Below are 12,887 nucleotides of genomic sequence, written 5' to 3'. Positions count from 1 at the left end.
GAAAAACAAAATCATTTTAGCAAAATACTGTAATGGCAAAAGTCCTTCATACTGCTCTTAAAAAAATCACTCCCTTGGGACTATGTTCTTCACTAAGGACTGAGACATTTCCTGAAGCTCATCCTGGCTGCTAGTTCACAGAATAAGTTAATTTGGTACCCTTTAATTCAAGCAAGGTTGTCTCAAGAAATGGACAATATCATCATCACTAGAAAGCTAAAGGTTCTTTCCATTTCAGGTCCTGGAAAACACTATTGTCTTAGATAAAGTTTCAAGGTTTGACACAGAGAAGCACTCCTGGAACTGAAATAAAGACTTATCTGAGAAAATGCAAAGACTCATTGTATCTGTCCTCAAGGAAATCAGATTATTCCTTTACATCCAAACTAGCAGCAATGTCAGCTTAGGTATGAACAGTATGATCAGGTGTGAATGCAAGAATTAATTCAAATGAGAGCAAGGAGAAGGGATAATCTTCCTCAAGAAGCAGACAAAACATCATCGTGAAATGAGGTGAATATCTTTTCACACACCGGAGAATTTAGTCTGTGCCAGGAGAATAGCTTCTTTCAGCTAATAAAAGTCCAGTGCACCGAGGCCAAAATACGGGTTTGTGTTGGGAAAGAGGAAGTTACATTTACTTGCATAAGTGTTCTAGAGGTATCCATTCCTGCAGGGATAAGGCAGATGTTTTAATTACCTGAAAAGACTTACACAGGCCTGAGATTAGAGTCAGTAGCTTCAAAACACCTGGAATTGGGGAAAACACTTTTACCAAGCAGACATTTCCATCTAACTAGGGCTAAAATATAAAACTTCCTGTAGAGAATATTATCATCAAACTAAAATGAGACACCAAGGTGGAATCAGGTAACTGCATCACCCCCAACAGACAGATAGATGTTGGTTTAAGAGGTCAAAACGTCTTTCTCCCTCGGGGCTGAGATAGATATCTCTTTGAGGAATTGAGTAGGCAAGAACTACTTTAAGGAAGCAGACAGTCCTATGACAAAGAGGCCAATGAAAGAGGATAACTACAGGAGTAAATATCAGGAGTAAATATAAGGAGATAAGAAAAAAATATCATACATGGAAGAAGATCAATATCCTTTGCAGAAGTAGACTATATTTCATACGAGGAGTAAAAAGAGTTTCTTTAGAAGAAATGCATCACATCAGCTCCAGCAAGAAGTCATTTAGTATATTAATCTGTGAGGTGCTGAGCTTGAATTAGTAATCCATGATACAGGATCCATCCACATGATGATGCCCCTTCCTACCCAGGAAAGATACAAATTTTATAGTATTTATAAGGTCATGTAACTAGTTGTTTAGAACAATGCAGTACTAACCCTATGATCCAGGTTCTGTCATTGTACACCGAAATATAAAGGAGCTTTACAAGTCACCTTTCTCACCTAGGTACACAAAGGTACCAATATATTTTTAGATTAAAATTGTGAAAATAACTAATGTAGACTTCTATGCATTTCTGTGAAGAACTCTTGCTTCATAAGACAAACCTTCACCTAATCCTTCTTCTTGCAAAGGATGCCAAATAATATAAGACAGGGTTGACAAAATTTTAAATGTGGAAGACTACTTCCTCCACTACTTTATTTACACTTTTAGGTGATCAAGAGAGGTAGAACCAGACCCAGCAATGTAATCTTATGGTTTTGAGGTACACACCTTATTGAGAAATAGATAACCTCGTTGCATGTCCTGCAAGAGAGCCTTATAAAAGTACAAATGCTTTTACACCTTGATTAGGTTCTTTCAATAAAAAATGTTTCATTCTAGTTAGCTGAAAAGAAACTCTTGTTTCTTGGAAAGAACAAACGTAAAAGTTACTAGGATAATTAGTTTGCAAGCTCCTTGGCAGCTCTCTGTAATGCTAACACAGTAACCAGGCATTCCTTATGGCTCCTAAAGGGCTGGCACCCCTCAAGTAGCTAAACACAGGAGAGAAGGTGCCTCAGGAAGACCACGATATTCATACTACATGCTACCATAATACCATCTGAGCAGGGATGGAGCAGAGTACTTTGCACTGGTAGCAACAGTATTAACCTCACCAAGTCAACTTGAGCGCTTTGTTTTCTTCTTTCTTACAGAAGTATGACAGTGCCTACTGTGCCATTAGAAAAAAAAAAAAAAAAAAAAAAAAAAAAAAACTCACATGGCTCTGAACTTGAGCACGTATCCCCAGGTTAATTTTAGCCATGTCTGATCCTTGTGCGGAAATGTAACCTGCTCACCAGGCACAGGGCACTTCAAAAACTTCCCTGACACCTGCTTTAGTCTCTGGTGCTTGCATCCTGGCAGCCAGCCAGGCATGAGCTAACTCTTTGCAGCTGGACCTCTATATAACACATCACAAATTCTGGCCACGCTCTAGTGATGCTGCTGCAGAGGGCACTGCACTCGGGGCGTATGCTAGACCCCAACAGACCCACTCATTTGTGATCCACCAGCCATCATTTATAAGGAACAGAAGGCCAAACAGAAAGGAAAAAGCACAAAATGAACCAGCAGAGAATGAGAAGGAATGACATGGTTTGAGAGAAATTATAAAGGTAGCAGTAGGGGAATTTTGGACAGGATGAAGTTGCAGAGCGATATGATGCTAAGGTTGAAAGCAGGTAGACAGAGAAAAGGGCCTCCAGGGACCTCATGGCTGGGAAGGGAGCTGGGAAGATAAGACTGGAGGATCTTCAGATCATCCTTCCTCTTTGGAGGAAAGGATTAGAACTACAAGATTCACTAAGGAATGAAGGTAGGAGGGAAAGCAGTGGGGCAAGGGTGTAAGGAGTCAGGCCTGGGTAGGAGGCAGGGAATACCATCATTCCACAACGTGCCTGAGGACTCCAGGAGTGAGCATCTTCTATCTTTCTCTGTGCACAGCAAGGAGGTTCAAGAACAGGCCATAAAGGTCAAAGCACTGCTTTTTTTCCAATCTAGCAGCTAAGGAAAAGTTCTTTTCTTTCTAATATATTGGTCTACTGATAACTCCTCTTCCTCACAGAAGAGGAATTCAACCCTAGAAATGCAGGAGATAGATTTCCCTCATCCCTCTTTGAAGAGGGAGAGAGAGAATGTGCCCCTTGAAAGAGGGAGACGTAAGGCAGATTTATTCATCCTGTAGAAACATCTTGCATGGATATGCCAGTCTTGCCTACTGGCAATGGATCAGATGTTCATATGACAATAACCAGAGCTCAAACTGGGAAAATCAAAGGTCAATAAGACGAGAAAATCCTGCAGAGATGACTTAGTTTCACAGCTAATTAAAGCTCACTGTCCATAGCATTCATATTATGGATGTTAAAACATCATTATCTTGTATCGTGTACACCATCATGATTGGACCAGGTTCACTCACACAGTATCATATCATACATAGTAATGCTGTCTTAAATTACATGTAGCATGCTAAAATAAAAAAAAAATGTTAAAATCAAGCTGAATTGGTTTGTGTCATCTGTATTCACTAAGCTGCTGGGCTAAAGGTGCTCTGATAGGAACAACAGGAACAAAAAAAATCTTATTTGCCTTTAGGGCAGAAATCTGATGAATTTAGGAAGAGTCTGCTGTTGTGTGCTTGCCTGAAATAGCAAGGGACCAGACTCAATGAATCTGGGGATATCATTCAGTCCTGTGCTATATGGTGCGTATCACCTGAAAGACAGCAGAGAAAATTAGGAAAAGGAGGAGGATGGCTGCAGAAAATACTTGACCCAAGCTCTCAAATCCCCCTTTCCATAGGATTTCTATGCTCTGAGAAAGAGATAGACCTCGCCTATTCTAGATGCACAATAAATGAATCACTAGAATTTCTGTGATACAAATATCTTTGAAAAGTAGAAGCCGAGGCAGAGAAAAGAAACAGTGACTTATTTGACAGCAGGTAAGCAAGGGATCCAGGAAAATACCTTGTTTGTGACATACCCGCTCATTTCTCACTCCAGTAGACCCAGAATGCCATAGCCTTAAAATAAAACCCTAGGTGACCTGCAATGCATCCAGTCTCTAAACAGTCTTTCCTTCTGCATCTATAATTTAACTTTATTTTATTTATTTATAAACTTTCCACTTAACAGGCCATCCCTACCATAAAGACAATATGTAAACTATGGGTGGAGTACGTACGTAGCCAAATTAGCACAGATTCTTTCAATACGAGACAAAAGACATATGTGAGAACATACCGCCTGAATTGGAAACATGCTGATTTTAATTTTTATGCCAAAATGTTAGAAATTGAATTTTTACCATATTTCAGAATTTCCTGTTACATAACAAGAAACTTAAGCTGTGTGGGAAGCTCTGGGATGCCACATGAACCAGCAGGCCCCTCAGACTTTATCCCTTGGCTTTATGCAAAGAAAAAGGAAAACGAATACCACAGAATGATAGGTTATCCCCTTTAATTTGATTTAAATAAAAGCGAGAAGATACTGAATTACTGAAAATCACCAGGCCTGACCTAACAAATCAGGACAGCTACAGGATCTTATATAGTATCTCTTGTCTCTAGCAAGCTGAAAGAATAAATAGCAGAGGACTGAGTGATTCAGAGAGCTGGAAAAGAAATACAGACAGAAGAGCATCAAGACAAATTCAGACCAGTTCAGTCACTACTGGAAGTCTGAGCCTGGTCAGCTACCTGAATGTAATCAAAAGTACATCTACAGTGTTCAGAATATATCCACTGAATTATTCATGCTTTATTTACAACAATATGGTACTTCCCTAACAGATTTCAGAGTGACGCTATATAGCCAATATAAATAACGGTGATCATCATCATTTTTGTTCTGTTTTGCCATTGTACTTGTTCCACGTTAGAAGACTGCGGGCTGGGCAGAATAGAAGGGGGAGAAAATCCTAAAGACGTTCTCGGTTTAGAATATCTGCTTAAATCATACTCTACAAAGAAGGACCAAGGAGTCTGGCAGTACAGCCAACAAACTGCACTCTAATCAAGCACAAAGGCAGGATAAAGACAGAAAAAGATCCATAGCCCAACACTTCCTTGCATGACTTTCTCAAATGCATACATCAACGTAATTGTAATGGAATAACTCCAAACTTTAAGAACTGGTATGTTAGAGAGAGCTATTTCCATGCACACCGAGCCAGTTTACAGCTGACAAAATAAGCAGCGGGGCAGTGGGGAGTTGAAAGAATTTCACTTCGGTAATCCTCAAACCCAGGCTCCAGCAAAGTTTGCTGCACTACAGCATCACAGGTGCTGTGCACAGATGTCTCAGAAAATGAGGTGAGGAAGCACTATGCAGCATATCAGCTAATTCTTGAGGACATCTTGTTTTAAATGCCTTTTAGAAAAAAAGAAATTCCCATTCCATCTCTATTCTGAGTCAGCCTGATCTTAAATGCTAATCTAAGGTCTTGCTAAACTCAGCAGATACTGTAAAGGAGAAAAAAGATGAATATATTTTATTAATATACATTATTCTATTAACTCACTTAATTTTTTATTATTACTATGAATTCTAATGTATTTTCAGTTCTCTAGTACTATTTTTCAGCCAAGTATACAGTAGTCAGAGGTAGAGTTCCCTTACTCATGTTAGTGATTACAGAAATTATATTTCTATTTCTGCCCATCCTTGGGTTGATGATGACTGCCACCTGTAAGAGACTTTCCCTTAAACAGAGTCAGGCTGCTAAAACCCTCATATTCAAGAGAGCTCAGTGCAGTAGAACGCAGCCTTATTTTCTGTATTTATCCTTTCTTTCTGGAGCTAGTGTAAATTATGAATAATGGATTCAGTAGTAGCCGTGAAAGTAGCTGGCTGAAGCTCTTCAATGAAGGAAGCAAAGAGCAGAAGCATCAAGAGATGATTCTGTGCAACTGAGCCGAACCAGCTGACCAAGTGAAGATGAAGTTGGATATGCTTTTGGATTTAGCCTTGTATCACGCAGTCATCACCAGAATGCTTTCTGAGAGAGAGCTGCTGTGTTGTATGAGCTACAACCACTTAACACACTGAAAATACTGGAGCGGTTTACATGAATTTGCCTACTTCTCCATCTCTTGGTTCACTTCTCTGAAGTTGCTTTTCATTTCACCTTCGGATTTAAATGATTTTGGAAGAGTCCTTGAAGTAGAAATTACATAGTTGCCATAATATTCCTTCCGACATATTTGGATTTTCATTCAGGAGCATTCAATACATTTTACGTGAAAAATTGCAAGTATTTATTCCAAAGTCCCACTGACATTTTCCCCATTTGCTTTTTGGTATGTCAGGCAGCAGGTAGTAAAAGGTACCCAAGGATCAGCTGAGTTCTAGTGAAACAAGGATGAGAATAAGACAAAACATAACCAATTTAAACAATAATTTACTCATTTCTGTCTCTTATTAGATGTTATAACTACTTGGGGTTTCCTCTTTCCTTCCAACACCTGCCCTCTGCTCCACAATCACTAACAACAGATTCTCCCAGATACCTAAATTTACTCAGTGAAAAGAAACTTAGAGCAACTGTTCTCAACGTATATAAGATTTTGAAGTTTTTTTTGATCCGGAGAAAAACTTGTATGCCTCTACATTTGTCTATTTTTTTGAATTGTTATTCTGATTAAAGCTATTACCTTTATCTTTGTTTATTTCTACATTATTTACTTTATTTTTCAACAGTCCTTCTGTGTTTTTAAAAGAAATAAGGAATATTTTACTTCTGCTGATGCTGGGCTACTGTGTTTACTCCCCTATGCCTGTTAGTGACACTACTGTCATATTTATTACTTTTTCCACTTGAACATCACTCCAATAGTTTCATAAGCAAGTTCAGTGCTGAAATGTTTGGCTTGCAAATACTGTAGGAGACATCCATCCATGTCATGGTTAATCAGTCTCTCCCATTGGGATTTTTAAACATAGGAACATTTCTATCACATATTCTCAAGGCTGGTTATACAAAGGCTGGTTTAGGGTCAAAAACAGAACGGAAAAAATATTCTTTTATAAAAAGATACCACAAATTGGACCCCAGTACTAATATCTGCAATAAATTGCTTTACAGAATTTCACACATGAAGGTCTCAGCACTAACGATTGCTCTCTTCCCTGCATGTCAGCCAATATATACTCTGTGCCATGGTATTTTTATCTGCTTGCTATGTATTCAGTTTTATTAATAGATTTTTATATGGCATGAAATCAACTGTTTGCTAAGATCCAGGAATATGGTATCTATTGAATTTCCTTTATGTGCTAAATAAGTAATTAATTACATTGAAGACAGCTATTATATTTGTTCAGCACGAGCTAATTTTTAATGAACAGCTCACTCCTTGCCAAGCAACTTCGCTCCCTTGAATACGTATATTGACTCTTTCACTGCGTATTTGACAAGATTGTCAGAAATATGCATCAGACCAATCATCAGCGATACCAACACAGAGATTTATGTGTGGAGCGAATGGCTGTCCCTCTACCTTACCCTGCTGAAAGTAGGGAAAAAAGAGCGAAGGGGTGACACGTGCTTTGGAGGAAGGAAAATAATTGCCTTTTCTGCTTCACGATCTCTTTTTACTTTTGTTAAAGATCAAAAAGGTTTGTTAAAATAGAGAGTTTTTTCCTAATACTTTCAAATACTTACCTATGGAGCCCTTGCAGTATCTGAAACATGGTTAAACTCTTAGAACATAAATAAGGCTTGCTGTACCTGTATTCTCAAAGAATTAAGTTACAATATGAGTTGTTCATAGAGAAAAGCAGTTCCTGAGGAAGAGTATCAAATTCATTCTCAGTTTCAGGAGTTAACTACTCCAAAGTAACATCTGTGAGCCATGGCAAGAACAATACAAATCTGGAATCCTCATTCTAAGTCCCCTTCCAGTCACAAGAATATTTGCTGTATTGGAGGCATTTATCTATCAGAAAATGCTGCTTTCATTTCCTATATGGTACTGCATTTTTCTAAAAATCTTCCATAATCTTTCTTTCAGGCACATGGTTTCCATACCTTTCACGAAAAAGGAGAGAAAACCTGCCGCAACAAAAGCGCATAGGGCAAAGTGAGTAAGGCTGTGTACTCTTGCGCTTCAATCCATTCTTGCTTAGTTAAAGGCCATTGGAGTTCCCTTTCTGACCCCAGTCAAATTCCTGGAATACTTTGAAGAAACAGGGTCTGTCAACCCAGGCAGCAATAGCTGGTATAAAGCCTTTATCATAAAATATAACTTGTGTCCCCCTGAGGAGAGAAGCAAATGTTTTACGCATTCCAAAATGGTCAATACGTTGGTCAGCCATGGAGAATGAGTAGACAGAAAGCCTATAGCTCAGTGGTGAAGAACGTGTTTCGTAGCCACAGGCAGCCCAGCCAGGACACATCAGTCCTTGTTTAGAAATCATCTCCCTCAAAAGTATTTCTAACAAAGGGATCAAAACAAAACAAAAACACTCCAGTCAACGGAGTCGCGCAAAAATAATGTTTAAATCAATCATGGTCCAACCAAAGGAAAAAAAAAAAGTCAACTGACATAAAAATGAAGATCTGGCCAAAACCACACTTTAACAACTGTACTGAGCTTTATTGAGGGTTCACAGAGATCTGAGTGAGTAATATCTCCCACCAATGCTAGCCAGACTTACAAGGCCTTTACTCCACTATCTTTACTAATAAAAACTTATGCAAAACCTAGCACAGATTCTTCTAGCAGGGCTGATAGTATTTGCTGTGCCAGACACTGCTTTCCCCATGTGTCCTGGAGATCCTTTACAGAGATTTGTAAGAATCCATGACATAGTTGCTGCACATTAAATGCAAAGTGAGATTGCAATGTATTTCACTGTAAGTATCTTTGTGGGATTGCTGTATTAACATCTAAAAGGTTGTGGCCTACTTGCTACAGAAAATGAGATTTAGCCACTTAGAGAACTCCTGCCCTTAAAACCCAAGAATCTGTTAAACTGTGATGGATCACATGTCAGATTCTGCTCTGTTAAATCGGTGTAAACCCAAGTAACTGCTGGTGAATTTATTTGAGATTTGCCACCATGTTAAAAAGGTGTTTTGTATATATATATATATAAAAAAAATGCTCTCATTATTGTTTAGTTAACAGTAACAGTATTTGCTTAGGCATTAATGTTCTTATGATTTAAAGCAGGTTTGAGCCCTCAGAAATACACCTCAGCTCCCTTCTAGACTAAAAGCCCTAACACCAGTATGTAAATGACACTGTTTAAAAGACTAGAAGCCCAAGAACATCATTATGGGTGAAAGGAACAAATGTCAGTACTTGCTACTGTCATAATTACAAGAAACAGGACACGGTGCCAAACGCCAGCACAGGGACTGCAAACCACGAACGCTTTCAGCACCATCTGAACAGGCAAACGACAACCACCGTTCCCTATACACTCCTCTCTGCAGGGTATTTTCTCTGTCACTTAGCATCTTTCCCACGGGAGGAAGCGAATTGGACACACGTGCCGATTTTTTGGCACATCCAAACATTTTAACTGTACCTCACAACTCCAAATCAGCATAGAAGCTACTGAGATATGACTGGTTTTTTTTATTTCCAGATTTTTCCTAGGCTCAAGGTTTAGGAAAATGATAGTTCCCCAATTATTACAGTACATTTGGATTAGGCTGAAAGGCACTGCAGAATGTAGGAGCTCGGCTCTACTTTCTACTAGATTTTAGCTGTGAAGGAGGGAGGGTTCCCCACCCGCTCTCCAGAAGGAGCCGTTCCCTCTGCCAGCGAGCCAGCACACGCTTTCAGACTAAGGTTACGTCTGCACTTCCACCTCTGAACGTATTTTTAAATACTAACAAGAAACACCTCTTATTCTCACTTTTCACTAAATTTAAAACTGGTATTTCGAAAATCTCACACCTGTCACAGGAAAATAATCTTGGCAGGGCCACATGGACAATTAACAGCAATAATTAATTTCATGTCCTCTTTTCATGGTTATTATCTACTTAGCTTTAGTCCAAACGAATTTCAACATGCAGAGAATATGCTCTTCATTGTGCCAATCCTATTATTTTGAGCATTTTGGAGCTTCACTTAGCTGTGAATTAATATACAGAGCAATCATTGTTTTTGATGAAAAAAATCAATACATTTATACACAACATATTTACTTTTGTGCTCCCTATGGAAAGCAACAGGAAAAAAAAACACAATTAAAGGAAGTCAGAGTACTTGGGTGAAATATGTAAGCAGGAATCATGTTGTTTGTAATTTTTCCAAAGAAAAAACATTGACCAGCAATGCTTTTACAGACTGAGCAAATGTTATAATTGCCATGAAGACAGTAGTCACTTCTCCAGACATTAGGTCACACTAAGTCCCCCCTGATCAGTGGAGGGGAAGGCTTTGGCCGCTTTTATCGTAGAAGTGTGGGTGGGTGGGGGGAGGTTCCTGGCTTAAATCTTACCTTACAAAATCTGCACATCTTCAGCAGGACATAAGTGTTTTCCTTCAGTAAGGAGAAAATTAGGCTCAGTAAGCCCAAACTTTATTGTAAACATTGGAGAATGTCCTTTCCCACTCAACAAGACATTTAAGCGTATGATGCTTATCTTTAAAACTGAACAGTTCCATTGAAATTCCAGAAGACTACCTAAACACCAGAATTTATATCTAAAGTGCTTGACAGCAGACACAAGTCTGCTTGCTATCTTTTAGCTCTGTATAACCTAATATTTGGCCCTATTTTCAACATCAGTTCTTTTTTTTTTTTTTTTTTTTTTTTTTTTGGAAATTAAAATGAATTAAATGAATTAGAATTAAATGTCGTTACTTCAACAAGCACTATTTCTGAAGTGCCCAGCACCCTCCAGTATATTTTAGTCTGGGATATATCCTGCAGAACATATTACCTTGTTAAGCATTATTTCTTACTTGCTATTAAGCAAATATATCCTGCTCAATTATATAAAGGTTTCCACCAGTATTTAGCTATTATTGTGAAAGGTAGGAGTATACGAGATAATCCCATAACTTTCAAATGGAATTTTGCATTCAGGGTTTCCATTAGTTTCAAAACAAAACACATGAAACCAAAGAACCAAGAGGAAACCTCGATGGTTTCATCCAGTGACTGTAAGCCAAAGGTCAAGAAACTCAGTTTTAAGCTGTATGATTGTATCAGTCAAGCTCATTTGAAAATGAAGGGGAAACTCTCAAGAACTTCATCAAAACAAGACAATTATGCACATATAAAACCAATATTTTCATGGAAATGCTACTCTAAAAGCTGTTATTGAAGGATGAAAGGACCATGTACTTGAAGTTTGTCTGCTTTACCAAAGATGTTTCTAGTAAATTAGCCCACCTTTCTTGCATTTACTCTTCTAACCATGCAAGATATACCTTCATTATCTTACACAAGAGATTATACTTCTCAAACTACAAAATTTAACTTTCTCAATGTTTCTTTTTGTCTATATTCTTGACACAAGGATTTGTAGATGTCTGATGAAGGTACAGAGAGAGCAGTACCAATGACTTTGACTTAATTCCTTTCCTTATCGATTTTGTCTGATAATTACCATGATCCATCAGCCCGTTTGTGTGCTTGGCATTGGATAAGAGCGTGCCAGATCTCAATCTACTGCACAGTTATCCAGAGAAAATGTCAGTTCTATCGCTGTCACATTTCTGCAGTGTTTACTTAGTTTATTTAACCTTGCACCTCTGAAGCATTTACATTATTTCCTACAACACTAAATTCTTAATTATGTTTTTTTATCATCTATATAATACTTAGTCACCAGGGGAGGATGCAGGCGCATGTGATATTTGGATCACATCAGATCAATGGAAAGTGGATAGGAGAAAAAGACTAACTTATTTTTAGACCTTGTAACCTAAATTTATACCGTGTACCATAAGTTTTACCTCCTGTATTACCTTGGAACTGGATCTACTGAAAATCTACTGAAATGCTCTTACTCTCATTCGTGCAGCTTCAACAAAGGGACTTTTCTCCCCGCAAATAGTTGCGCACGATCATCAGAGAAGTAACTGGACGTAACAGAAGTTGCAAAGACAAATCCTACAAAATGTTCAATGAAACAAGAAAAAACAGTCACTTCTTCGTTACTTGGCAGAGAGGTGCTGGCAAAGAGTCGCTCCTGAGGAGCGCCGCATCCCATCACCGGCCTCCCAGGTTTTGGTGCCGTGAAGCGGCACACCGTTTCAGAGCAGGTAGCAGAAAACCTGCCTCGAGATTCCAGCTCTAACGAACGCCTGGGACAAGTCGCCTTGTTTTTTTGTGCCTCTTTTTTATCCTTCTAATCTCAGGGATGGGATTTTTTTGAAGCACTCCTGTGCTTTTTAGAGTAGAAATCCTCTGTCGCCCTAGAATGGGCCAGTGCTGAGAAACTCTCTCAAAGTTTAGTTGTATATTTACTGTAATCGAGTCACATGAGGAAGGATTTCTTTCTGATTTGGATATAATTATAAAATATGCAGCAGAAGTAGTAAAACTTCTGCTGCATATTTTATAATTATCCCCAAATCAGAAAGAAATAAAGTATTATATAATGACAGAACAATATAAAATAATATAACGATATTAAAGTTCATTTCTATCAGCATTTATCGAAAATGTGCTATTGAAGACATATTTTCTTCCTGTTGATTTATCACCCTTCCCTCCTCCTGGAATATCACTTAAGTCTGTTTAATTTTTTTAAAAAAATCTTTGCAAAGCTGTAGAAATTTAGCCAAAGCACATTTTAATTTCTGCCAGCTGAACTGCATTTTTGCAGATCTGTATATTTACAGCGTACAGACAACCAAAGTGTGGTATCCAATGGCAACAGCTTTGAAAATTATTAACTGCTATGCAAAGTCAATCATTCCACCTTCTGATTACTCTAAG

The sequence above is a fragment of the Rhea pennata genome, chromosome 14, assembly GCF_028389875.1.
Source record: "Rhea pennata isolate bPtePen1 chromosome 14, bPtePen1.pri, whole genome shotgun sequence".
Taxonomy (NCBI): Eukaryota; Metazoa; Chordata; class Aves; order Rheiformes; family Rheidae; genus Rhea; species Rhea pennata.
This window is presented reverse-complemented; position numbering follows the sequence as displayed.